The sequence below is a fragment of the Ictidomys tridecemlineatus genome, chromosome 3, assembly GCF_052094955.1.
Source record: "Ictidomys tridecemlineatus isolate mIctTri1 chromosome 3, mIctTri1.hap1, whole genome shotgun sequence".
Classification (NCBI taxonomy): Eukaryota; Metazoa; Chordata; class Mammalia; order Rodentia; family Sciuridae; genus Ictidomys; species Ictidomys tridecemlineatus.
The window spans coordinates 144898436-144925113 of NC_135479.1; the positions used below are offsets into that span (position 1 = coordinate 144898436).

At 37.3% G+C, this 26678-nt stretch overlaps 1 protein-coding gene and 1 non-coding gene across 2 annotated transcripts in view; one reads left to right on the top strand and one right to left on the bottom strand.

Annotated features, from left to right (window-relative positions):
* Positions 1-26678, top strand: part of Hacd2 (3-hydroxyacyl-CoA dehydratase 2) — a 90548-nt gene that overhangs the window by 22241 nt on the left and 41629 nt on the right. The window lies entirely within an intron of this gene.
* LOC120884581 (U6 spliceosomal RNA) lies at positions 19509-19611 on the bottom strand. The gene has a single exon (XR_005727011.2). It is a non-coding gene; the product is annotated as a U6 spliceosomal RNA (small nuclear RNA).

The following is a 26678-nucleotide window of genomic DNA, read 5'->3' on the forward strand; positions in this document are numbered from 1 at the left end:
GCATTTGGTAGAAACTCTATTTTGAATTTTGATCTTTTCCCAGGGCTAGTGATATGTAGTACAATAGTCATGCCATGCTCAGCAGTGATAGTGAGCCACAGTTCCTAGTCAGCTGTGCAACCCCAAGGAAACAACCTATACTCTGCAGTGCACTGTGTTGCTAAGCTATGATGTGCAGTGGGTTAGGTGTATTAAATGTATTTTTAATTTCTGATATTTTCATCTTATGTTTGGTTCATTGGGCCATAACCCCATCATAAGCTAAGGAGCACTTTTCTATAAATAAGGTGACTTATAAGCAATATTTATTTTTCACAGTTCTGGAGAATTCCAAGATCAAGGCACTGGCAAATACAATGTCTGGCAAGGGTCTATTCCTCATAGATTGTATCTTTTTGTGTCCCTCTCATGGTGCAAGAGGCAAATTGGCTCTTGCTAGTTTGTTGACAGTTTTGCTTCCCCCATCAGACTGTAAGCTGCTGGAGGCCAATTCTGTGCAATTTATCCATGCATCCTCAGGGACCCATGTGGCATCTGGGAGATAGTTGCGGAACCCTTATCCTTTTCTCAAAGATTTTGTTTGTCAGTGGGTCTCAACTTTCCCCTTTGCCATCTGTCTTTTCCTTCTCAGTGCACAGATTGCTCATGTTGCTCCATCTTAAATGTTTAACCTGGCCTTTGAACCAACATCTTGCTCTTCCTACTACTGATTCGTCTCTGTCCCTTTTACCAGATTTATGGTACTCTTTCTGTTTTCTACTGCCATTTATACCTTACCCCCATGGTTGAGCATTTATCCCTCTGGTCTGATGAATATTACTCTCTGGCTTAAAATCAGCAACAGTTTCTGCCAAATTCCAAGGGCACATTTGGAACTTGCTGGACTTCTCAGCTACACTGAGCCCCATTAAAGATTCCCCTTCTTGAGTTCCTGCTCCTTTAGCTTCCTTAGCACCAAGCCCTGCTGGTTGTTCTCATCCTCTGTGATTCTGTCTTCCTTGGGTGCCTCTCTTTCTCTCCTTGCCCCTTGGTCATGAGTGTTTCCTGGGTTCTTTTCTGACTCATTGCTCTTCTGAGTGAGCACACCTGCTGCAGGTGATCTCTTCCCTGTTCTCACTCCCAACCACACTGTCCCCTGTCCCCAAACTCAACCCTTGATCTCCTGAATACCCACTACTGTGTGCACACAGGCACCTCCTTCTCAGCGTGACCCAGACTCCCTAACTTGCTCTGCTACCTGTCTTCTCTTTGTCAGGGGCACCACCAGCTAGAGCCACAGCCATTCAGTCACCTACGTAGACCTGGAGCTCACCATGGTGCACCCACACACCTACATTAGCTGTTTTCAGTTCTATTCCATTAATATTTTTCTGAATGTCTTGGGTTTTCCTCCTTACTCAATACTTCAGTATATCTCGTCCAGACTCTCATATGGGTCTTCCTGAACTTCTAGGCTTATATATTGATAATGAGCCACCATTGTTGAGTGTTTACTGTGTCCCAGTGCCTTACATTTATCATTTACTTCCCATTTAATGGTTTTCAAGGCCAAGGTTTCATTATCTCTGTTCTCACTATAAATAGGTGAAGTCATGTATATATTAGTAAGCTTGATTTAGCCATTCTACAGTATATACATATTTTAAAATGTCTATTGTAGATGTATATTTATTAATTCATCAATTAAAAAATAAGGGAAAAGAAAAACTTCACAGACCAATAAGCCCTACAGCCAAGAGTTGAATTTATTGCCTTGTGGCTCCAAGTTCTTGTTTCACACTATCCTATAGACTTTAGTCAAAGGACAGTTCTGAACACACCATACCCCTGCTTCAAACCCTTCACTTATGCAGCTAGTAGGAGCTTGTTGAGCACTGGATAATGATCTTAACCAAGTTCTTGTAGATTTCTAAAACTTGTTCTAGAATGTTTTCAGTCCCTTAAAAGAATGAATGATAATAATAATAAATAGATTGTTTCCAACATTAGCCTAGAGGCAGAGCTTCTTTTTTTTTAACTCATAAGTTTATTTTTATAATGATGGTTTATTTTCCTGTGGTTCTAAGTTTGTACTACAACAACATAGTCTTTTAGAAAGTTATTTAGAATCTTGAAATGTTTTTGTTTGCATCTAAAGTAATGTAAAGTATAGATCTCAGTTGGACTTGGTATGTTAGTCAGCTTTCTATGGCTGTGACAGTATATCTGAGATAAGTCATTTCATAAGAAAGAAAGGTTTATTTTGATGCATAGCTTCAGAGGTTTTGGACCATTGTCATTTGGCCCTGTTGCTTTGGGCCTGTGACAGCATACTCCATTGTGGGTAGTATGTGGTAAGAGCTCTGTTTATGGCAGCCAGGAAGAGAAAAGAGGCTGCAGGCATCCAAAAATCCCTTCCAAGGTCACACCCCACGTGACCCAAATTCCTTCTAGGCCTCTAGGAGCTCTTTGTCCTTCTAAATGAGTCCCTGGCCACAATTTTTCAGAGTAGATTGTTTGTTCTGCATTCATAATGCAGGAACAGGGTTTTTAAAATGCAGGGGTTGCAGCCCTCAACTTAATATTTGTAGTGCTTCATGTTTACTCAGAATTTTTTCTTTACAAAATGAGATTTAAAACAAAACAAAACAAAACAAAAAACAGAAGCACCCGAACCCACCTTATGATATGTTTTTTACAAGTCTGCAAACAGTAGCCACGGTTTCTTTATGCAGTGATATTTGTATTGAAAGAGTTACTCTTTTTTCTCTGTCTCCAAGATGAGATATGGGGTGGTTCCTAGATAATTGCCTAGAAGTCATCTCTGTCCCCTCTTTGTTGAAAGTGGAAGTTACAGGAGAGACACTGGAAATGAAATTACCCTTGGTAAGGCATGACATCATGGTATTTGGGGGAACTTTCATGTTGGAAGTTACCTTGTCAATGTACATAAGTTTGGAAGTTTTCTTTTGATTGATAATTATGGAGCAGCTATTTGAATAGGAGCTGTCATAGTCCAGAGGGTTGTGTGTCGAAAGTTGAGTGTTAGCACTTTGATTTTATTGACAGAGATAAGAGAACTTTTACCTAGATACCTTGGATTTGTGGTTTCAAATATTTGCTGTACGTGCCAGATCGTGCTTCTCAAACTGATGGCATCTTTTATTAAAAATTTTAAGTGAATTTCAAAAAATTCTCAAGTGCCTTAATATTAGTTGTAGGATATTGCTCCAGGCTGATTTTATTTGGTAATCAACAGGGTCAGGGAGGAACTAGAGCTAATGCCACAGAGACCCCATCTGCTGTGGTTGAAGAGATCTCTCCCTTCCCAAGTTGGAGCAAACTGGAGCTAACTAAATCTTTACTCTCTTGAACTGCAGCTCTGTACCTCCATCCCCATTTTGAGAGAGTTGAGCATTCATTAGTCATTAATAGTGCAGTATAGTAAAACCAGACATAACTCTCTGTGTTACGGTGCTGGAAGGAGACTATTATGGTGGAGGGAAGAAACAGATTCCTTCAACGTTCTCTCACTCCGAATTCTGCTTTCACACTTGTACCCAGCCTTCAGGGTATAACTGGGTATAAAGTAAAACTGCTCTCTCTGTTTTCTTTTTGTAATACTAGGGATTGAACCCCAGGGGTACTATACCACTGAGCTATGCTCCCATCCTTTTTTTTTTTTAATCTTTATTTATTTTGATGTGGTGCTGAGGATTGAATACGGTGCCTCACACATGTGAGACTAGTGCTCTACCTTTGAGCTGCAGCCCCATCCCTCACACCCCCACCCCCAACCCTGGCCAGCAACCCTTTTTTAAAAATTTTCTTTTGTGATAGAATCTGCTGGCCTCAAACTTGGGATCCTCCTTCCTCAGCCTCCGAAGTAGCTGGAATTATAGACTCAAAACTGCTCTCTTTGGTTCTACTTAGCTTAATTGACATTTTCAAAATGAATTTTACTAAATAGTAAGGAAGAAGAACAAAAACCATCTAAAATACAACAGAATAAACATTGCTGTTTTCCCGGAGAACAAGTTGCTGATTCTGAGGCCTGTCTCCCTCTTAGTTACTGGGTGCTGGCATGGCCTTCATGTTCCTTGCTGCTTCTCTTTAAGCCTTATTCTTGGCAGGACACCTCCCCACCCACCCTTTCCCAAGCCCATTTCCATCCTTCTCACAAATGTGAGTAAGAACATTTCTTACTCAGATTCAAACATTCTTTCTGCCTGGAGGTGTGTTTAGTGGTGGTGATAGCAGGGGAAGGGGAGGTAATGGGCACAGCACAGCCTTGCCCAGCAGGAGAGCCTCTTCCCTTGCATCGAGGCTTCTAAAGCTCAGTCTTGGAGAGTTGCCTGGGTAGGGTGGAAGTAGGAGGCCTAGGAGGTTGCCAAAGCCAATCTTCCCCTCTTTTGCAATTCTGCCTTTGCCATTATTCAAGCACGTAGTTTTCCAGTATCCTGACCCCAGAACTATACTGACAGGGCAAGGCACAGTTGCATCTGTAATTCCAGCTCCTAGGGAGGCTGAGGCAGGAGGTTCTCAGGTTCACGGTCAGCCTGGGCAAATTAGCATAACCCTGTCTCAAAAACAAAAAACCATGCTGACCATATTCAAATCTTAATTTTTCATAACTCATTTAAACCCTTCAAACCTGCCTGATGTAGCCTGCATCTGCCTTGTCTCTCATGGTGTTGCCTTCTGATCCATTTTTTACCCAAACAGGAAGAGAGGAAAGATAGTGTTGGCACCAGCATCTTCTGCTCCTGATACACAAAGCTTCATCCTCTGTTCTCTGAATAAACCACTTTTTCACACCTCTGTAATTTTGTACATACAGTTTCCTCTGCTGGGAACGCCCAGCCCTGCTGGTTGTTCTGTGCTCTGTGTGAATGTACTGAGATGCTGGGAAGGCAGAGAGAGGTAGAGCATGCTCATTGGACTCCAGAGCACCTGCACAGGGAGAGTGGAGGCTTACCTGGGGCTTGTAGACACTGCCTGGCACCTAGGAAGCCCTCAGTAAGTAGTACTCAAGTCCTGGGCCATGAAGGGAGCCCAGGGAATTTCCTCCTTACTGTCCTCATAGGAATAATCAGGGGTTTAGTGTCAATGGAAGCATGTTTTTAAGATATTTAAAATTTCATCTTTATAAGATAATTAGTGTGCTATCCACCAGAGACCAAGCTTAGGCAAACGTATTGGAAGCATTCCTAGTTGTGTTACAAGTCAGGCAATTTCCCTCTGGGTCTAGTCTTCATATCTGGAAAACTCTGGTGTTAGACTAGATACTTGATCTATAACATTCCTTATGGCTGGATGGTATGAAATTCTTTGAACAGTAACTATGTCACTTTGGAGACCACTGATCTGAGTGGTGATTGGAAAGACCAGAATGTTAGATGTTTGAGGGGATCTATGTGAGTGTTAGGGAGTGCCAGTACAGTCACTTTGTTCTCATTTTTCTCCCTTCATAAATTTTGAAAGTCTTACCAGAAAGCAGAATTTTAATACAAGAAACACTAGTTTTCTGTAATGTTCATTTGCCTTAGTTGTCACTAGATGGCACTCTTGTATTAGGAAGATTATTTTTCTCTTGGAAGTCACAGGACTTCTGGGGGCCTTCTGATAAAAACAGATATAACAAACCAATGGCAGGAATCAAGGAATGATCAACTTAGCTAGAGAACAGAAAAAAATGGGTATTTTTCTAACACTGTCCTTTGGTCATTAATATTTGAAGTATTAAAAATCTGGATCTTTTCATATTGCCCTGAAGGAGATTATATTTCCTAATTATAAGATATAACATTATTAAAATTTAAAAGAGCGCTTTGCTTCATGAAAAGAATGTTGTGTTTCAGAAATTCTCTGCTGAGATGGTTTCTACTTTTATTCTTAGCTTCAAAAGCCAGGTTAGTCTAACAAAATTAGAAACACCATCTAGAGACCAAGATGACTAAATTCTGTTAAATCACACAGTGAAAGTGTAAACGTCTTTTAGCCAAAGGATAGTCTGACTCATGATTCTGTGGCAGGAGTTGAATGGCTAAATAATATATTAATAAAGAGACCAAGTAGCATCTATTATTTTAATTTTTATTTCTCTAGTGATGAGTGGTGTGGTGTATATTTTCATACTTTTATTTATTTTTTAATATGGAGACAAGGTCTTGCTGTATTGCCTAGGCTGGCTTCTAACTCGTAGGTTCAAGTGATCTACCTGCTTCAACCTCCGCAGTGCTGTGATTACAATCATATGCCTTCCATTTTTTAATTGTGGTGTTTTCCTATTGAAATTTAAGAATTGTTTCCATATTTTAGCTACAAATCCTTTCAGATATGTGCTTAGCAAATATTTTCTCCCAGTCTATAGCTTGTCTTTTCATTTTCTTAATAGTGTCTTTTACAAGTTTTTAATTTTAATAAAGTATTTCATAACCATTTTTAGCTTTCATGAGTCATGGTTTTGGTGTTGTATCTAAAAACATGTTGCCAAACCCAAGGTCACATAGATTTTTCTCCTGTGTTTTCAACTGGAGGTTTCATAGTTTTCCATTTTACAAATAGGTCTGTGGAGTCAATTTTTGTGAACAGGTCTGTGTCTGGGTTCATTTCTTTTCATATGGACATCTGTTGTCCCAGTTTCATTTCTTTGGAAAAGAATATTCTTTCTCCATTGAATTGCCTTTTGTTCTTTTTCAGAGGACCGTTGGCTATGGATCTGTTTCTGGGCCATCGAAGATCAAAAGTGAATGATCAGTTGTGTGAATTTATATCTGAGTTCTCTGTATGTCTATTAATTTTGATAATACCAGAAGATTGCCTTGATTATAAGTCTCGAAATGTGGCAGTATATAGTCCTCTATCTTTTTTCTTTTTCTTTTTTTAAATTTTTTTTCTCAGTATTGTACGAGTCCTTTGCCTTTTGTATAAACTTTAAAATCAGTTTGTCAACATCTACAAAATAGCTTCCTGATGCTTTGTTTGGAATTGTGTTGAATCTATAGATCAAGTTGGGAAGAATTGATGTCTTAAAAATAGTGAGCCTTATAATCCAAGTGCATGGAATAGCTCTTCATTTATTTAGACCTTTTAAAGTTTCTTTTATCATTGTTTTGCTGTTCCTACATACAAACCCCATACCTGTTTGTTGGATTTATACCTCAGAATTTTTATTTGGTATTATAATAAATGGTATTGCTTTTTACTTTCAAAATTCAGTCACTTATTGCTCACATATAGAAAGCAATAGATTTTTTAAAAAAATTTTTTTAGTTGTTTATTTTATTTATTTATATGTAGTGCTGAGAATCAAACCCAGTGCCTCACACATGCCAGGCAAGTGTGCTACTGCTGAGCCACAGCCACAGCCTGAAAAACAATAGACTTTTTATATCCTGAGGCCTTCTATACTTGCTTATATTTCCAGGATTTTTTGTGTAGGGCCTTTGGGATTTGGCATACAGACAATTGTGTCATCTTTGAACAAAGACAGCTTTATTTATTTCTTTGCTATCTGTATGCCTTTTATTTCTTTTTCTTGTCTTATTGCACTAGCTACAACTTCCAGTGTGACATTATTCATTATTTTTTTACTTGTCTTATTGTACTAGCTACAACTTATAGTGTGACATTATTCATTATGTTTTTACTCATGATGATTAAACTATTCTTAGGTCAGTTTGTCTCCTACCCAATTTTGAAGGCATGTACATTTCCTACTTTACTTTTACTATCAAGATATAAAATTCAATATATATATATCCTTAAAAAAAAAAAGAATGCCTCTACCCTTACTTATTTTTTGTCCATTTGTCCTGCCTTGCATTGAGAGTGTTGATGTTAAAAATCCCTTATTATTAATGTTTCTAATTATTCTAGCATCTTCTGTAGTATTTCCTTTAAAAAGAATGTCCCTACCTTTACTTAATTTTTTGTCCATTTGTCCTGCCTTGCACTGAGAGTGTCAATGTAAAAATCCCTAATTATTAATGTTTCTAATTATTCTAGCATCTTCTGTAGCATTTCCTTTGCAAAAATGGTTACTATGTTATTTTGTGCATAGGTGTTTTTATTGATTTGTAAACTGTGGCTTTGTGGTGAAAAAAGGTTGTCTTTGACAGGTTTAATGCTTTTTGTCTTGATTCTACTTTGTCAGATATTAGGATCATGATTGTTTCCATTTGCCTTTGTACATTCTTTTACTTGTCTTCCTTTTGAGTCATTTCTGTATTAAGGTAGAGGTGAGCCTTATTTTGTGAGCCAATTTGAAAATTACTGTTTTAATAAGTGAGTTATGTCCATATGTAGTTATTGATGTGACAAATGTTTGTCTTACTCTGACATGCTTGTGTTATATTTTCCACATATACTGTTATATTTGCTGTGTTTACCTACCTGATGTATTTTCTTATTTATTCAGATATTTAGAAAATTTTCTTTTTGATTGTCATATTGGTTACCATTATATTTATACCCTTTTTAATACCCTAGACCTCTCTTTTCTTATTTAATATTTTACTATTTAGCTGTCAATTTTTAAAGCAATCTTCTGATACCCATCTATACCCTATACAACTGTGAACTTATCTTAAGTCCACACTTTAATAAAGTCCACGCTTTATTCAGTGTTCAATGTCAGGGTTTGCCCTAGTTTACTATCACCTTTTAGTTGGATGAAACTCATCATCTCTTAGTGTTAGGAACTGTAAAGCATCAGAGATTTCATCCTATTTACAAGGTAGTTAAGTTAGTTTGTTACTATCTCATGGATTCTGGCAGAAGACATGAAACTCTTGGGTCAGAGACAAAGGATTTTATTATTCATGACAAAAGCAGTAGGTGGAGTTCCCTCTTCATTTGCATTAGTTTTTCATATCCCACACTTTTGGTGGAGATGACATAGATGGGTCCATATGAATGTCTGTACATGCAATGTTTTGTTTTATAGAAGACAAGTGCAGAACTTGGAGAATCTACTGCTTTTATAGTAAGTGAAAGTTCTTTGCTCAAAGGAAGATGCTACCTTATCCTTCAAGATTATTTCCTTAAAACAACCCTAGGACATGACCTGGGCAGAGAGCTGTCAGGTCTTTGGCATACCTTGGCATACCTGACAGGAATATTCAGGAATGCTCAGGACCCATAGCAGATTGCCCCTCCCAAAAAGATCCCAAGAAGGACTTATAAGCATAGCTTGTAGACGTAGTATTCTCTGAGTTCATACTTACTTAAGACTTTTTCTGTAGCCTTGATATTTGAAGGACCAATTTGCTAGCTAGAAAATTCTTGGTTCATACTTTCTTCCCTTGAATTTCTTGAAAATGCTGCACCATTATTGCCTTGCTTTTATGTTTCTCTTAGGAAGTCTGATTATCTTGTGCCAATCTAATTATCTTGTGCTTTTGAGATATTTGGACTTTTTACCTGAAAACCATGATAATTTTTATGTGTGTATATGCATGAATACATACATTAGGTCTAATAGTTTTAGTGGGCTATGCCTCCGAATTGGTAAGACAGTTTTCCCAGACATTCAGTAGGGAAGTGCTTTTGGATTATAATTTTACATTTTAGTTCTTTTCATTATTCTGGCTTTTTTCTTTTTGAGGGACTACAAATATACCTATAGTGGCTTGTTTTTCCCTGTCTTCTCTTTCAACTCCTTTCTTTCAGATCCCTTTTACTTCTTTATTTGTCCCTTTTCATTTTCTTGTTTATTTTGCTCCCATTCTTCAGTGTTCTTCATTAAATTTTCATTTGAATATGTTCTTTGGGCACCTTGAAATTTAGACTATATTTCAGATATAGTTTTGTCTTTTTCTTACATTTCCTTTTTTATTTCACTTCTGCCTGATTTTTGTCCATTTCTAGTCTCAGTGCTTAGACTTCAGGATGTTGGGAGCCACAGCCAAAGGGGCCCCAGCAAACTTCCAGCTGCCAGCACCAGCTGCCAGCTGATAATTGGCTTACAGTGGCCCCAGCTGAAGGGGCCCCAGCAAACTTCCAGCTGCCAGCTGATGATTGGCTCACAGCCACCCCAGCAAACTTCTAGCTGCCAACTGATTGGCTCCTCTGTGGTGATGCTCATTGGGTTGTTTCCCTGCCCTTTCAGACCATGAGCTGTTCATTGGGGGACTTTTTTGGCTCCGCCCACACGACCCAGCCAATGGGCCTCAAGAGCAGGAGGAGTGGGGGAGGTGGAGAGGCTTGTAGGAGGCCCGTGGTGGCAATTGGGCTCTGAGGGTTTTCCTGAAGAGCTGTGCAGAGCCTGTGTGTGTGTGTGTGTGTGTTTTCTAAAAATAAAGTTTTTTTCTTTTGACAAGTGGCTCCTGAATTGTGCCCAGCCTATTTAAGGATATTTAATTCCATTTGAATTATTGTGCTTATTTTCTTTGTGATTGTTTTTTAGAAGGCATTTTTATTAGCTGAAATGTTTTGGTCCCTTTTTTTCTGTTTTCTTCTGATAATAGTTTTGTATGATTATAAATGCTTTCATCTATATATTTTGTGGACAGAGTTGGAAGTTTGAATTTATTTACTTGCATACTAGTTTGAAAACATTCTCACTTGTAAATGTGCTGGAGAGTGGTCCCTATGGATAGGTTTTTGTTTGAAGAGGTCAGTAAAGGAGATTTAAGTCCCTTTTAACTCCCTTATCTCATTCCTCTGTTACCATTCAGTCACTAGAGGGCACCCCTTCCTTCTTTTTTACCCTTTTCTTCTCTAGGAGCAAGTTTGTTTTTTCCAGATTGCTGCCCCGGGTCCTGCAGATTGAGTCTCTTCCTTGTACTTGGTGCACTGGCTGAAAGGGTGAAGTTTCAGTGTTTTTGTACTTAAGTGTAGACTGACAACATCAGGGATAACTTAAGCCAAATATAGGCCTGTTGCTCTGCTCTTCTCTCTTCTGTGCTGTTTTTCCAAATTCTCTTTGCACAGAATTCTGCAGTGGGTCCTTAAGAGATAGCTGTGCTAGAATTTTGGTGGTTTTTTTTTTTTTTAAACTTGATTAAAGCTCATAGTAGTGTCTTAATTGTGCTAAGGGTATGTGTTTTGTGTGAGGTTTTTTGTTTTTGTTTTTTCCTCTGGTGGGGTTTGTTACTAGGGATTGAACTCAGGGGACTCAACCACTGAGCCACATCTCCAATCCTATTTTTTTTTTATTTATATTAGTTATTGATGGACCTTTATTCATTTATTTGTTTATATGTGGTGCTGAGAATTGAACCCAGTGCCTCACACATGCTAAGCATGCATGCTACCATTGAGCCACAACCCCAGCCCCCCCAATCCTATTTTTTATATTCTATTTAGAGACAGGGTCTCACTGAGTTGCTTAGTGTCTTGTTTTTGCTGAGGCTGGCTTTGAACTTGCGATCTTCCTGACTCAGCCTCCTGAGCTTCTGGGATTACAGGTGTGCGTCAGCATGCCTGGCTTGTGTGGGTTTTATTTGTTATTGTTGATCTCTTAGATTTTTGGAAGATTTATAGTATTCAGTTGTTTAGCTATATTAGGATTTTTTTTCTCCAACGTATGTTGTATTTGTTGACTATATATAAGTAGGGTTTTGTTTTCTTTTGTGGCACTGGAGATCAAACCCAGGTCCTTGCACAATGTAGGTGGTTTTAAATTGTGTAGGTTATAATTATACCTGTAGTTATAGCTTTGTACATTTGCTATTAGTTCTTTGGGTAAATTCCTAGAAATAGGTCAAAGATCATTTCATTTAAAAAAAGTTTTAGTTGTAGTTGGACACAATACCTTTATTTTATTTATGTTTTTTAATGTGGTGCTGAGGATTGAACCTAGGGCCTTGCACGTGCTAGGCAAGCCACAATCCCAGCCCCTGGTAATCTCATTTTGAGACTTTTATTTGTACCAACCTCCCAGTTGCTATCCAGAAAACTCAAAAAAGTATTTATTGAGTTTGTGTTGGTGGTAGGCGCTGCATGACAAAGATTGAGGATACAAAACTCAACCATGCTTGGGTGTGCTCTGGAGCCTAGGAGACAGATGAGAAGCAGAGAAATAACGGGCAAGCGTTATGCCCAGGTTAACTTTAAAGAGGTTCAGTAGAGGGGCACACAAAAGAGGCCACAGTGTTTTCTGGAGCACTTTTCCATTGTGAGCAGACTCTCCTCTGTCTTTATAAAACACTCCCTCAACTTTCTTACCTTAATGGAAACATAACTCTCCTTAAGGACAGCACTTTCCTTGCTGCCCCTCAAGGTGAAGCCATTTGCTTTTCCACCCCCCATTCTCTGTCCCAGCTTGTCCTGTGTCTTAGGCCATCTACACCTTTGCTGAGATTCTTTTCCTCGGGTCTCTCACATATTGATATTTCCTGGCTTCTGTCCTTAACCTAATTTTTCTTTCTCATACAATCTCCCTGTGTAATCTCACCATTTCTTCTGGGGTTCAGTGGCTTCCACATATTCACTTCTGGGCCACACCCTCCTCCTGAGTTTCTGTCCTAGCTGCCCATCTGGACATCTCTTCTTGGTACTCTGTAGACAACTCACACTCCACATGTACAGAACCTCCCTCATCATTTTACCCTAGACTTTTCCTCTATTCTTGAGACCTATTAGTGGCAATACCAGTTTAGTGGCATTACCTGGTTCCCAATCAGAAAGTCTTGGAGATCAGCCTTTGTTTTTATTTTTTACCATTTGCCCTCTGCTGCTCTCTTTGCCTCTTTTCTTTTAGAGAATATTATTTTTCTGCCTCTCCATGCTTATTATTTATTTATTTATTTTAAAAATCTTCTTGGTCCTATCCTAAAAATCTCTCTACCCCTTTCTTTTTTGCTTTGTTTTTTCTTCCTCTGTATTTTTCTGCCTCTTCATTTTTGCACATTATCTCCATTTCTCCTTTTCTACTTGCTTCCCCAGCTAGCCCCTTTGCATTGCCTGGTCTGACTATATCCTGTCCTCACTTCTCAGGCACTAGTCTGGTAATGTCCCTGCTCTTCCTTTAGACAGCTTGAGTTTAGATGGGACAACTTGAGGCTGTCCATTTCTGAAGCCTACGGCAGGGGAGGATGCATGGATAGGCAAAGTATCAAATACTTCTAGATTAGAAACCAAAGCACTGTTTTCTCCACTTTCCTTCTATACCACTAGATAGGCCAGTATTTGTCTTCTGAGCACACATGGGTAGTCAGACGATAGCTCTGTTGTGCCTTGAAGACCACGCTTACAACTTTGGGGCAGAAAACACCCCTGGACAGCCTCCAACCTGTTAAAAGATATCTGAATGATTAAGAACTAAACCTTTAAAGGAACGTCAGTCAGTGAATAGCAGCTAATCTTGGTGTTTTGATGGTGGCTCTTCTTCACAGCCTTCTTGAGACTTGGTTCATCTTTAGCTTTTATCACAGTTGTAGTCTTGAGAAGCATGACTAATAATTTCAGGAGGCAGTTGAGTTGAATAAAGTGTTTTGAATTCCTAAATTGTTCTGTTAATGACAGCTGCTCAGAAAGGAATCAAGGGTCTATAAATAATGGCAGATTAGCACCTTGAATAGACTGTTGGGAATCAAATAGACAGCTTGTTCTTATAGATTTTTGGAAGTAGAATATATTGCTCCTTTATTGATTTAGAAGAAAAAGGAAGAAAAGAAAGGGTATGTGACAATTTAAATCCGGAATAATCTTTCAACTTTTATATAGTCTGTTTATTATTTGGTGCCCTTTCAGGGCCCTTACACAAGGTCATAAGCATGTACTCTACTGCCAAGCTAAACTCCCAAACCCTGTTTTTGAAAAGAAAGTAGGGTAGAATTTCAGAAATTAATTAGTTTAATTCATTATGCTTGTGAAGGGATATAAAGGATATGTTGTTCTACCCTCTATAGTGATCAGACTGGTTATTGCTTCCACAGAATGAACAGATACACAAAATCACTAATTATACAATTGGTAGCTTACCAAAATATGGTTTGGTATCGGAAATATGATTCTGATGAAAGGTTCTGTAGTAAATTCTATGTTGTTGTTGTTGTAGTTTTCTGTTGATACATTAAAAATAATCCCAAAATTGAGTCACTTAGAACAATACTGTGTTCCTGTGTGTGCTGTCTGTCAGGACTTCAGGGGCAGCTTAGTTGGATAGTTATGGCTCAGTCTCCCGCACAGTTGCAAAATATTGTCCCCAGTTGCAATCATCTGAAGATTGGACTGAAACTGGAGGGTGCCTGGTGACAGGTCTTGCTTTCTCACTAGGGTCTTCCATACAGGGCTGCTAGGATGTCCTCCATTACATGGCAGCTGGCTTCCCCCAGAGTGAGTGCAAGGGGAAGCCACAGTACCTTTTATAACCTAGTTTTTAAAGTCATGCCATTGTTTCTCCTTTTTTCTTTGTTAGAAGCAAGTTCCCAAGTGTACACCACACTCAAGGGGAGGAATAATAACAAAGAATTTGTTTAATGGCACTGCAACCTTGATTGTCTGGTTGTTTCTTTCCTGGGGTTGAAGGTATTATAGCTTAGTAGTTAAGAATTTGGGCTCTGAAGCCAGGCTTCTGGGTTTGATTCTGGTTCTACCACTGACTCACTGTGATTCAGTAAGTACAAGGTCTTTTTCTTTTTTGTACAATGAGGAAAATAACAGCATCTACCTCACTGGACTGTGTGACAAGCAACTTAGTTAATATGGATGTAGCAGCAGGCTTGATGCATGGAATTGTGATTTGGATATGAGCTCTCTCCCAAAAGCTCCTGTATTAATTCAGGATGTGAAATAATTGGATTGCAGAAGTTGTGGCCTAATCATTCTATCCTAGTTTGAGTGACTAGGTGTTAACTAGGAGGTAGGCATGGCTGGAGGAGGTGGGTCACTTGGGCCGTGCCCTGGAAGTTTTCATCTTCCCTTTGGCCCCTTTCCCCTTCCTCTGTCTCTCTGCTTCTTGATCCTGCCATCTGTGGATTGAGACATTAAACTCTGAACGCCAAATGAACTTTTTTCCCCTCTAAGTTGTTCTTGTGTGATATTTTGGTCACAATGATACAAAAGCTGACTAAAACACATAGAATGCCCTGACTAAATATTAGCTTTTATTGTAGTTTGAGCAATAGTATCACCTAATTTTCCCCCTTTATCTAATGCTAAAAGTAACCTAAAGTAATGCTAATATAGTATTTCTAATACCTATTTCTGGTTATCTTGAAATTCCTTTAGGGATAATACATGGATACGTGGCAAGAGCCAAGTGAGTGAATGACTCTCAGTGCAGATTCCACCCCCACCTTCCTGATAGTGGGATAGCAAGTAAAGGCTTACAGCTTCAGGTTGGCACACGTTAAGCAAAGTGCCTCCCTTTCCCCTCTGAAGCTGACCTGGAAAGGGCCTGCTGCTACACTGTACAGAAAATGAATCTGGGACCTGTGATCTGTGTTCAGTCTTCTAAAGGTTCATTGACATATTCAGTCCATGGATGTTTATGAAATGTCTTTGGGGTTCAAAGCAAAGGGATTCTCTATAGTACTTTACTTGCTACGAAGACTCAAGTGAAATACATACTCCCTAGCTCTCTAGAGGTTATCTCTTTTCTTTACATTTTCCATATTGGATCTGTGGCTGATTTACCTGGATGGTTAGAGTATAGTGCTTGTGGGTTGAAAATTTTTTTTTCTTAAAATAATCTGTGTTGGGGGAGTAATTGCAGTTTCATCACTTTTAAAGAAAAATGATTTATTAAAGGGAAACCAACTATTTATAGTAAATACTTTGACTGAATGCTGAATTTATATCTGGTATTAAACCTGATAGATCTTGGACTTGGTATTAAGTTTGTCACATTCTTGAACTCCAGAATGATGCTCATGAATACCACATGTCAAATTATAAAGAGAAGCAGATTTTTTAAATTTTTGGACATAAAATATTTTTTTTTCAGATATGAACTTTGTTTTTAGACAGAAAATTATTCACCAGAAAAAATATTATACCAAATTTCACCATCATATTTCTTAAGGATAATAGTTTCCATGGCTGGAAAGTATCTTTGAAATGAAATAGCTCTGAAAATGTTACCTAGTCCTGCACTCTGATATGCTTAGTTTGACCTGTTAAGTCCACCCAAATTTCCTTAAGATTTTGGGTTGCTTTTCTCAACTATAAAAGAATGAGGAGGATTGCATTGTTATACAGCTCAGAACTCTGACTACAATGGCTTTAAACAAATGAGGATTTATTTTTCCCAGATTACAAGAAATTTGTCTTCCTGAGCTACCATCCTTAGTGTCTGACTTCTGTGTTTATGCTTGTGGTCCCACAGCTATAAGACGTGATAAGTTATATGGTGCTCACACTGCAGGCAGAAAGTGGCTACACAGTTGAAACTTTCTGGAAACTCCATTTATTTCTCTTTGGTCAGAACTATACCACATGGCTTCCTTGAGCTGCTGGGGATTCCAAGGAAGCTAGCTAGCATTTTTATCAGGGAGTACTTATTTGCCACCTCAGATAAGATCAGTGTTTTGTGAGTGAGGAAGGGAGGGCGATAGCACAGTGGGTAAGCAAGCAACTAGAATTGTCTGCCGCAGTTTTGGATGGTTGCTAAAGCCTTGAGTCAGAGGAGTAATCCACAAGTCCTTCCACCTGGCAGGAGAATAGAGTGATATTTTAATACTTGGTGTGAATAATTAATTTGCTTTATATTTTTAATGGGAGTTAGGAAGTAAAAACAGATTGGTTCATCCATAGGTAATATACATAGTCATAAATCTCAGCAGTGACCTTGTCTATGATCTTGTTTTCCTCCTAACATAATTTGCTGTAGTATAAGGGGTACTTGGATAAATCTTCCAAAAGTTGTTTTCAGTTTAGATTACTGCTTATATATGGTTTTTGTTTTTTGTGTTTTTGGTTGTTTGGTTTTTTTGTTTGTTTGTTTTACTAAAATGATTATATATCAGTTGTTTGTAAAAACAGTTAACACATTGTTTTGATGGAAATTGTTCCCATTGGGATTTTTAACAATTTGTAATATGGTAGCCATTAAATCAAGTTTGGGTTTGTTGTTGTTGTTGTTGTTGTTTGTTTTTAATAAAAAGGTTTTATTCCTAATATAAAAGTAGCACATACACATAAGAGCAAGGTAAAAATCACCTTTGATCCCATTATCCAGAAATAATTATTGTATCATCTTTATATATATAATTATTTGTATTTTAGAATAATTTTTAAGGAAATATTTATAAACATAGTTCAGTGTGAATATATTATATGAGCTATAACTTAACATAAAAATTTGGAAAATTTTGGCTAAGTAACTTCATTGCAATGTTTAAAAAGTAAATACAAACCAGGTACAGTGGCACACACCTGTAATCCTAGCTATTCAAGAGGCTGAAGTAGGAGAATCACAAATTTGAGACCAGCCTGGACAACTTTGAGGCAGGAGGATCACAAAATTGAGGATAGCCTGGACAACACTGTCTCAAAATTAAAGTTAATTTTTTTTTTTTTTGAAGATTTGGGCAAGTAGCTCAGTGATAAAAGCACCTCTGAGTTTAATCCCCAGAACTGACCCCCAAAGTAAACAAGTTGATATTTGATTTTCATTATTAATAGCTGAAAATTTTTAAAGTAGCATTCCTAAAATAGTTTGGCATTAATTTTTTCTTACTGGTTTTGTCTTGTGACCAGAAATATAAACTTCTGCTCTGGACCTAGGATTTCCTTTTTCCTTCCTGAGGCCATTTATTTACTTTTGGAGGAATCACAAATGAAATATTATCTGAATAATAGCAGATGATTGATGTGAAAATGCATTTTTTTGTAATGACCATTTAAAGTTCTGTGTGGGTTGGGTCTTTTTGTACCTGAACACTCATTTGCCTATCGTTTTCAAGCTGCAGATATATTCCACCTCTCCAGTTAAAATTAGCCAAGGAATTGTTAGGTTCAGGTTATAATTGCTCTTTCTCTTCCCTTCACTTTCCCAGCCTCTGCAGTACTTTGACAAGCTTCACTCCTCCTGCAAGCAGTGTTTTCAGTGTGTGTCTTTTATGTGCTGTCGACAGGCTCTTTCCATGTTCTGCTGGCCTCCTACTCAGGGAACGCCACCACTGCCACCACCCCCATATCAGTTTAGGGAAGCAGAAGTAGAGCGGACTAAGTCATTTGTACTTTCACATCTACTGTATGCACAGCCCTCAGGAGACCCTTTCTTTGCTCCTTCTGTGATCTCTTGCCTATAGAGTCAAGTTACTCCCAGATGGTTCTTGGTGCCTTGATTGTGGGCTCCAGGTTCATATAGCCAGGGTTTCCTGCCATTCCTGGTGTGGATAACTAGGAGAGCACAAATTCTGTGTTTTCCATTGAAATTATTTATTGGACACATTAACATTATTTATTGGGCAAATAGCATTATAAATGTAACAGTGGAATTTATTTTAATATAAAGAGAAAATTTTGACCTAAATTCTGTCATTTTAGTCAACAATTTAATTTATCTGGTTTCCTTCCAGAGCTGGTCCACATGCATTACATTGTCTGCATTAGTATAATGACAGTGGCTATCATTTGCATTCTTAAGGATTTTTCTTTAACACAATCATTTTTCCATTTTGTTACATAATCTTTATAGTGATACTAAAGTGAGTTTGTTTTTTCAGTAGTTAATTCATGTACATGGTACAAAATTGAAAAGATACAAGGCGTGTACAGTGAAAAGTCTTTCTCTTCGACCCAGTCTGTTGGTGCTGATCCCCTTTCCCTTGTTTCTGTGACATAACACTATTTATTTTTTTTAATATTTACTTTTTAGTTGTAGTTGAACACAATACCTTTATTTTTATTTATTTTTATGTGGTACTGCGGATTGAACCCAGGGCCTCAAAAGTGCTAGGTGAGTGCTCTACCGCTGTGCCACAACCCCAGCCCTAACCCTATTTATTTTTAAACTTTGATTCTTTCTTTTGATTTATCAGTTTTTTTTAGAGTAATGTGTTCATTTCCCAGAATCCTTTAAAGACAAGTGAAAGTTTGTGAGTTATTTTTTTCCATGTCAAATGTGTTTTTTAATTCCTTAAAAAGTTCAAATTTTAGTTTTAAATCAGGGAGCAATACTTCCCATCAGCCGTGACATCTCTCAACATGTCAGATTCATTTTAGCAGCAAATGCTTCATCAAATCTAAAAGAAGAAAACAATTTCATTTTTGGGAGGAGGGGGATTTGGTTCTGAGAACAAATTAATATTAGTCTATAATTTTTTAAAAAAATGAGGACTAGTGTGTTGTGTTACCTTAAACACCCCTCTTCTCCTACACAAGCAGGAATGTAATTTTCCTAACCCAGGAAGGCCCTGATACACAACACACACACATATACACACACACAGGTCTTGATACACTAAACACATACTCACACTCCCCTTAAACAGAAAAAAACCAGAGCATTTCAAAGTGACAATGAAAATTTTGGAGTTTTAAGTTTATTATCAGCTCATGGATTTTAATGAATTTAATGTGATTTGGTCCATTGTCACTATTTTTTTTTTTTAACAATTCTAAGCAGACCTAAAAATATGCAACATTTCAAATTTGTGTGTCATCCTTGTACAAGGATCCTACTAAGCTTCTTGGTATCATTCCAGTTTTAGTATGTTGCTGCCAAAGTGAGCACTATACCTATTCTTTTTATTTATTTATTTATTTTTTAAACGAGAGGGAGAGAGAGAGAGAGATTTTTAATATTTATTTTTTAGCTTTTGGTGGACACAACATCTTTATTTTATTTTTATGTGGTGCTGAGGATCAAACCCAGCGCCCTGTGCATGCCAGGTGAGCATGTTGCCGCTTGAGCCACATCCCCAGCCCTATACCTATTCTTTTTGATGTTCAACTGATTTATCTTTGGCCAATAGGAGTGTGTGTGTGTGTGTGTGTGTGTGTGTGTGTGTGTGTGTGTGTTTCTTTCCTTCCTTCCTTCCTTTCAGTACTGGGGATTGAATCCACGAATGCCCTATATCCAGCCCTTTTCTATTTTGAGACAGGGTCTTCCTAAGTTGCCCAACCTGGTCTTGAACTTGTGATCCTCTTGCCTCAGCCTCGAAAATAGCTGAGAGTACATGTGTTCACTATTGTGCCCAGTTGGGAACATCTTCATATTGTTTTGCGAGTCCCTTTGAAAAGGACCCAATTATCTTTTTTTTTTTAAAGACTTTAATCTTTATTAATTTGTTATTTTGTTTTTATGTGGTGCTGAGGCTCAGATCTAGTGCCTCACCTGTGCTAGGCTAGCAATCTACCACTGAGCTACAACCCCAGCACCCCAATTATCTTTAATAATTTTCTGCTTTCTGGTATGACAAGATGTTTCAGAATCTTTCTATATTCATGATGCTTCTAAATTACTACAAAATGTCTCATTGAATTAGATGTGTCATCATGTTATCTTAGTATAGAACTTTTAGGTTGTTGTCATTTTCTAAATATTATAAATAATTTTTAGCCAATATTTCTATTGATCTATATACTTTTTAGTCTTTGTTTTGTGCCTTTATTGTCTCTGTTGATAGATACATTTTTTATTCTTTGGTTTACACCTTTAACCTACATGTTCATGTATAATTACTAATTCAAAGCATATGAATATTCTTTTAACTCTTAAAAATATTGCCAGATTGAATTGCCAAAGGATTGTGTCCATTTGCAAAATATAAATATGGTGGTTCAACATAATACCAACATTTGGGGTGTTATGATTCTTTTGAATATTCATTAACTTAATCATATAAAATTACAGATATTGCTTTTTTGCTGATTATGAAATTGAATATGTTTGTTTATTAATTATATCCACTTCTATGTTAATTGTGCCCTTTGCTTATTTGCCTATTAGGGTTTTGTTTTTTAACCTTTTGACTATTTATTCCAAAAAAATTTTTTAAATTTAGTTTTCTTACTCTGCTTGTGCCTTCAGCACTTTGACAGTGATTTTTCTATTCTTAAGGAAAGCATGCTTGATCCTGTCACACGCATGGAACCACCATAGGCTCTGCTGACATGATTTTTACAATTTAGACAGCCTCATAAGAACTTCAGTTCTCACAGCATGAACCCCTTGAAATCAGCCTGGGTACATGCCACATGCAGATTTTGGTTCTTCCCCTACCTTCTTGGTATAAAAGTAAACACTCCATTACCAAGGGTTCAGGATAGCCTAGTTTTGTTAGAAGCTGTGTAGTAGGAAAGCCTTCAAGGGTATAGGAAATGCTGGATTATTCTGAGTGCCTCCAGACACCATCCCTGGAAGAGCAAGGGTCTTGATTTTTTAAAAGATAAAAATAGTGGTAGTCTTTCCCTGTATTAAACATTAACCTGTTGTCATATTAGTTGTAAACATTTTATATTGCAAACATTTCATATTACAATCATTTCAGACATTGATTACAAGTATTTTAATTCTGTTCTAACCATATAAAGACTAAGACCAATAATTACCCTTCTTAGAGAATGATCACCAAATGTTAAACATTAATACTGATTTGTTGTGCTCAGCTTCCTATGTAATGTTAGCAAGTCACTGTACTTTCTCCACATCTCATGTCTACCAGGTATTGCACCTGAACTTTTAGGTGCTTTCCAGCTCTTAACAACCAAGACTTTTTTAGCACTGCATAATCCTTGCAGTTTCTTGCTCTTTAAGTAGAAGAACTTTCCCAGAGATGCCTTGTTTGACAAGTGTCTGATGAAGTTAAGCTTCATTTTCTTCAGGCTTCTTTCCCATCCACATGATTTGGTAGAACTCTGAAGAAAGAACATTGCCAATAAAAGGCTGTTCTTGGTTTGCTTAAATGAAATCCTGTGATTGTTGGTTTCTTCAGCCAAAAGGGTATAACTAATCTCTCAACCATTGGATCTTGTGTTATTTCAAGTAAGTGACCATTGGGCTAGATTCAGGCTTTTGAGAAAGCTTTTTTTTTTTTGAAAGAATTTTCAGAAGTGTATTGAAATAAAATTTAATAAAAGACAGCCTAATAATTTTTTTTAAATCTGATGTCCAGGGTACTTAGGATTTTTAGTGTACATTAGCAAAAAGTAACTATATAATAGCTTTCTTCTTTCTGCCCATCTACAAACTGGGAGTTGAATACAGAGGTATTTTATCCCTGAGCTACATCCCTCCCTAATTCTTTTTTTCTCTCTCTTTCTCTCTTTCTTTTTTTCTTTCGTTCGTTTGTTCTCATTGTTGTTGTTGAGACAGGGCCTTGCTAACTCACTGAGACTGGCCTTGAACTTGTGATCCTCCTGCCTAAGCCTCCCAAGTGACTGGGTTTACAGTCATGCATCACCACACCTGGCTTAATTTTTTTCTTTTTAAAGACACTAACAGTGTGGTCTTGCTGTTGAAATATATGTGAACCTATTTCAAGGCTATAATTAACAGTCTGGTCTAAAATACCTGGTGTTCTGTACACAATAAAATAATCAGATGGGAATTTGCTATTGGAATGCTAACTATAATACAGAGATTTGAATAAGTTGCCTGACTTATAATTGACTCACACTATGCCCTCTTACAGAATGGCATGTGGTATTTTCATCTTTTTCAAAATGTGATACCCTTTTATGCTATCTTCAGAAAGGCTGGGGATATGTGTCATATGTTTGATGTCTGTATTTTGCTTTCAGTCAGACTTTTCAAGTGGAGACCCCCCAGTAAACGAGCATGTAAAAAACCTCTGACTGTTTGATGCAGTCCTCAAAAAGCCTATTCCGTTCAGAGGCTTCTGAGCTCCTTCTTGAAACCAGCTTATTAGAGATTTTTTTTTTTTTTTAATGTAAGAACCTAAGTTAAATGGAAGCATAAGCTGCTAGTGGCAGAAGCTTTGACAGCTGACGGTAAAGAACATTGGTGAACTAGAATCTAGCATGGTAGTCAAAGCCATTTAATACATGAGAACATTGGTTTAAAAAAAAAAAAAAGCCAAGTACCTCCCCAAACAGGTGCACAGAACTTCTGTGTGTTCATTTAAGTATTTCTTTCATGTTGTTAATCTATTTTTCCTTATTTTCCCTAGGCCCAACTTCCTTTCTTGTATTATTATGTATTGTAATGTTTTTCCAGCATTTCTTCCCCCAAGTTTCCCTAATATCAGTGAGGAATCTAGTTCCACCCCAGACATTTTGAAAGTAAAAGCAAAATAGTCTGCCAAAACCAGATACCTTTGAAGTCTCTTTTTTGTATTTTAATATAAAAATTGATCTCCCCCTAAAAATTTCAGGGAAAGTCAGTATTCCAGGATGCTCTGTGTGTAGCCTGTGATGGTGTCTTGAAAGTAGAATTGCATATGTAATGGTAAAATTCCCATGAAAAATGCCTTAAATTGCTCTTACATCACAGTGCAACTTAGTATCATCTCTTGATAAGTCCAGTGTAGCTGCTTTTTCCTGCAAGGGTGGAAGTTTGAGTTCTTCCTTCTTTTGAATGCCATATGAAATAGTTGGCTCACAGTTTGGGCCTCTGTTATGTGGAACATTTTCTTTGAACAGTAGAATCGCAGTTAATGTGCTGAGAGGCCAGGATCTGAGACCACTGTGCACTCTGCACACATTCACTTCATGAAGAGCTGTCCACACTAAATTTTGTTTCCTTTTCTCTTGGTGAGTTTGAATAAGTTGACTGCTGGTCGGATGACATTGGGCTGGACCCTGCTACATATCTTTAGGGCATGCATGCCCCACTTTGAAAAGTACCTCTGTACTGTTTAAGAGACTGTTTTGTCACCCCAAGGGAAAAGATTTAATTCTAACTGCACGTTTATTACGATTGGTGACATATGAAGTATCACTGTACTTGCTTTCTTGGGTTTCTCCCTTTATATTCATTTCATTTTTGTAAAAATGAAGCATGAATGCACTTAGTAACACTATTCTTTTAGCACAAAGAAAATGCAGTGCCCTTTTACAGTTGAGTTCATGTTTTAGAAATGCCAGCCTCAAACAAATCCATAGAGCTTATCATATAAATACTATAATTTAGCCGTTGACTTCAGTCTAAGACAAATTTCTTTTGTCAGAGCTTGATAACATAAGTGTGGTTATGTGAAATATATTGAAAATTGTTTTCCGGGGGCGTTTATGTGCTGCAGCCTCAAGAAGCATGGTCAGTTTTCAGTGTTCTGGGGGAAAAGAACAGAGAACTGCCCTCTGTGTGTTCTCTGAAGAAGCCGGCTGTCGTCAAGTGCTAGTGGTGTCAGTCTGCTCTGCCTCCTGCCTGACACTCCCACCCTTTCTTCACTTGGGCCAGGAACATTTTCTGTTTCCCTGAGATTACGTTGTATGCTAAGAGAAAGTATTTAAGAAAATTTCTCTGTTAAGATTGGAATTGGTTCAAATTCAGAATTGTGGTTTTGTTAGTGGTAAAGATTTGATTTCTTGCAAAGTATAATGATTTTTTAGTTGTGAAATTTTAATTCATATTCTTTTTTATATAAGGAGTTCATGTGATTTGGAAAAGTACAAGAAGTAAAACCATTTTAAGGCTGAGGGTGTAGTTCAGTAGCAGAGCATTTTCGTAGTGTGCAGGAGGCCCTGGGTGTGATCCCTGCACAAGAAAAAAATTCTAAATTCCACCAGTAGATAAAATTTTTATTAATTTTACATAGACATCATTCCAGAGAACATTTTTTTGCATACGTATTAGCATAAGGAAGAAAAAGAAGATGGATGGAAGAATCAAGATGGAAAGCTTATATTATGAAGAAAAAAACATGATACTTTTCATGAAAAACATTGAGTTTATCAAAATACAGCTTTTTGTACCATAAGAAATATTATTTACAATAAGATTCCTCTAAGAAAAAGATCATAAAAATTTAAAATTTAAATTATAGTTAGCTGTTTTTTGGTTTTATGCAATATCTGTAATTGTATTCTAGATATTTAAGCAATGCCTCTTAATTCTATTAAAGAAATTAGTATTGTCACACTTTCTTCTTCTACCTTCCCTGACTCTCATTTTTATATTATGTGATGAATTTACTATTGTGGTTCATAAGTATTTACATTATTTTTTGTGACCAGAATGGATTCAGCCTGCTGTGGTCAGCCTACTGTGGACCCTTTACCATAACTAACTAACTAACTTTCTTTCTTTCCCCCCCTCCCTCCCTCCCCCCTCTTCTTTCTTTCTTTCTTTCTTTCTTTCTTTCTTTCTTTCTTTCTTTCTTTCTTTCTTTCTTCCTTTCTTCCTTTCTTCCTTTCTTCCTTTCTTCCTTTCTTTCTTTCTTTCTTTCTTTCTTCTTTCTTTCTTTCTTTCTTTCTTTCTTTCTTTCTTTCTTCCTTTCTTCCTTTCTTCCTTTCTTTCTTCTTTCTTTCTTTCTTTCTTTCTTTCTTTCTTTCTTTCTTTCTTTCTTTCTTTCTTTCTTTCTTTCTTTCTTTCTTCTGTAAATGGACACAATATCTTTTTATGTATTTATTTTTGTGTGGTGCTGAGGATTGAACCCAGTGCCTCACACGTGTGTAGGAAGCACTCTACCACTGAGCTACAGCCCCAGTCCACCATGACTTCTTAATTCCTGAGTTTTTTATTTTGATTTATCTTATTTGAATGAATTTCTGACAGTATGTGTTTCTCAAGAAAGTCATATCAGTATTGTGTGCCAAATTTTTTTATATTGAGTGATGTCTTACCTTTTGCCTTGTTACACAAGGGTGACATTTTAGGTGGGTAAGATGCTCTTGAACATGTTTTCTTTCCCTCAGACCTTTGTAGAATCACTTCTTTGTCTTCTGACATTCGATGTTGTTCTGGAGAAGTCTGAAGCCAGGGTGATTTTCTTACCACTTTGTAGATAGTTTTTTTTGTTGTTGTTGTTGTTATTGTTTAGTCATTTAGGCATTTCTCTTTCAGTCATTCATGATCAATTGATGTTAGTTCTTTTGTTTCAAGGGAATTTCTTGGATCATTCCCTTGAATACTTCTTTCTGTTCCATTTATCGAAAGAACTTCAGGAGACACACACACACACACACACACACACACACACACACACACACACATGTTCACACACACAGTTGGTACTGGGAATGGAACCCAGGGCCTCATACATGCTAGACATTTTTCCACTATTGAGCTACATTCCCAGTCTTTTTTTAAATTTTCGTTGTCCAGACTGATCCCAAATTTGTGAACTTCCTGTCTCAGCCTGGAATTACCAGTGTGTGCCACCACATATAGCTTTAGGATATGTTTTAAAGGAAGAAAAGTAGATATAGAACAATGTGTATGAAGTGCTGCTGTTATGTTAAAAATTAGAAAAAAGAATGTGTTTGAATACATCTATTACATTCACCTACATATTATGAAATGATAGACAAGGAATTAATAATTGGTTTCTTTTCTTTGCATTTTTTAATACTTTTTGAATTTTAAACAATGGAGATGAGTTATATATTTAAAAAACATGTGGCTGACTGGGTTTGTGGCTCATTGGTAGAGCACTTGCCTAGCATGTGTGAGGCACTAGGTTCAATTCTTAGCACCATATATAAACAAATAAAATAAAAGGTCTATCACTAAAAAATAAAAATAAATAAAAGTAAAAAAACACATGGGCTCTTCTGTCTGTCCTGAGATTTGTTTAATTGCTGTGTCCTAGAATTCCTGTATCCATCCTCCAACTCAGTATGGGGCCCAGAGGCTTGGCATCGATGAGCTAGCGCCCAGGCGATCACGTCCCTGA